We start from the raw sequence: 2,578 nt of genomic DNA on the forward strand, positions 1-2,578 counted from the left end.
TATGAACCACAATAATTTTTATTTTTCTTACTTTTTCTCTCAATTTTTTATTATTGTAATATATATAAAGTAAAATGTGCCATTTTAACCATTTTTCACATTAATGTTTGTGCCAGTTTGAAAGGATGCATGTACCCTAGAAAAGCCATGTTTTAATCCTAATACCATCTTGTAAAGGTAGCTGTTTCTTCTAATCCTATTCAGTACTGTATGTTTGAAATTGTACTTAGATCATCTCCCTGGAGATGTGACTCAATCAAGAGTGGTTCTTAAGCTGGATTAGGTGGAGACGTGTCTTCACCCATTCAGATGGGTCTTGAGAGAATGACAAGAGAGAAAGCCAGGAGATCCAGAGAGAGCAGAGAATGCTGCAGCACCACAAAGCAGAGAGTCCACCACTCAGCAACCTTTGGAAATGAAGAAGGAAAATGCCTCCTGGGGAGCTTCATGAAGCAGGAAGCCAGGAGAGAAAGCTAGCAGATGATGCCGTATTCGCCATGTGCTCTTCCAGCTGAGAGAGAAACCCTGACTGTGTTTGCCATGTGCCTTTTCACTTGAGAGAGAAACCCTGAACTTCATCGGCCTTCTTGAACCAAAGTATCTTTCCCTGGATGCCTTTAATTGGCCATTTCTATAGACTTGTTTTAATTGGGGCATTTTCTCAGCCTTAGAACTGTAAAGTAGCAACTTATTAAATTACTCTTTTAAAAAGCCATTCTGTTCCTGGTATGTTGCATTCCAGCAGCTAGCAAACTAGAACAATGCTTAAATATATATTTTTTAATAATCTTATCCCTTTCAAAAGTTTAACTTGGTCTTCAAAGGCATTGTTTTCTATTCATATTAGTATTTCTTTACCTTCTGGTTTGCAGTCTGTTCTTGAGACCCACAAAGTGAATTCATTAAATATGGTGACATAGAAAAGCTGCTGGAGTGATGGTAGAATAGGAGTCCTGCATGAAGTCACAAATTATACCTGACAGGTGAGCACAGCACCCCCTGTGCACATGACAACATGCAGGACCCTCAGCAGATCAAAGGGAGCAGCTGTCGTTATAATTTGGTTTTCTTCCTAAGTGTCCTTCACATGTATTCTCCTTCCTTTCCCTGTGTCCTAAATGCTGTTTTCTGGGGAGTGAAATTGCACTTAGATCTTTGACTTGACCTTGAAGCAGGTCATAGACATTTTACATTGTTGTCCAATTGTTGGTATTGCCAAGAGTCTGTTTTAAACAGATACTACCTCTTGCTCTGAGCTAGAGACTGATGGCGGTTCCAAGGAGGAGACTGTGCTGAGGACTCCAGGGGCTGAGGCACTGGTAACCAATTTGTTTTACAGTTCATAAAATCCCTCAGCAGAAAGTCTGGGGTCCATCAGATTGGCCAAAGATATTCTGTCCCCACATCCAGAGCAAGGCATGCATCCAAAGGAGGGGAAGTAACTGGAAGACAGCTCATGTCAGAGCAAAAGCTCCTTTGCCTTATTTGAAGAAGCAAGCTCCTAAATAGAAGATCTATTGCTGTGGCCAACAACTTATCACATTGAAAATCCAGACTCCCACAATTCCAGAGATAAGCAGTAGCCAGCTGTTTCAGTTTGCTAGCTGCCAGAACGTAACGCACCAGAGACGGATTGGCTTTTAATAAAAGGGGATTTATTTTGTTGGTTCTTCAGAGGAAAGGCAGCTAACTTTCCACTGAGGTTCTTTCTTACGTGGAAGGCACAAGATGGTCTCTGCTGGTCTTCTCTCCAGGCCCCTGGGTTCCAACAACTTTCCCCGGGGTGACTTCTTTCTGCATCTCCAAAGGCCTGGGCTGAGCTGCTAGTGCTGAGATGAGGAATGCTGAACTGCTGAGGCTGTGCTACATTGCATTCTCTCATTTAAGCACCAGCCAATTAAGTCAAATGTCACTCATTGAAGCAGACACGCCTCCTAGCTGACTGCAGATGTAATTAGCAACAGATGAGGTTCAAGTACCATTGGCTTATGTCTGCAGCAACAAGACTAGGTATGCTCACCTGGCCAAGTTGACAACTGAATCTAACTGTCACACCAGCTTATGATTTTGACCCCAGGTCTTACATTGTCCACAAAGAATGGAGTTGACTGTTTCTGTTACATCTCTGGAGATATCTTAAGGCAACAGCTATTCTGAGATCATAGCTTTCTCTTTGGCAGGTCAGGTATGGAAGAGAGCTCATTGGTTTTAAAGCGCATCCTCAAGACAGGCTCCAAGATGTACTAGCATTTTTCTCAACCTGTCCAGTGTTCCCAAGACAGCTGTTTGATGGTCTCTTCGGCCGCTTGCATCTAACCCAGCACATCTTGAAAAGAATGCTTTCTCCAGTCTATGTGCTGTAATTCTCCTATTTCTCCCTATCTGCTCAGACTGCCAGTAGATTGCCTGTTGTGTTTGGCTTTTATAGCAGCCTGTTCTTGGTATTATGCTCTCTTCATGACCCACTGAGCAAAGCATTGATAAAAGAATGAACAAAAAACAGCCACTGTGTCTCCATATGGCATCTCACTGGATGGAATGTCAGAGACCACAAAGTTATTAGTTGCAGAAATCTGAA

This window comes from Tamandua tetradactyla, chromosome 10, assembly GCF_023851605.1.
Source record: "Tamandua tetradactyla isolate mTamTet1 chromosome 10, mTamTet1.pri, whole genome shotgun sequence".
Classification (NCBI taxonomy): Eukaryota; Metazoa; Chordata; class Mammalia; order Pilosa; family Myrmecophagidae; genus Tamandua; species Tamandua tetradactyla.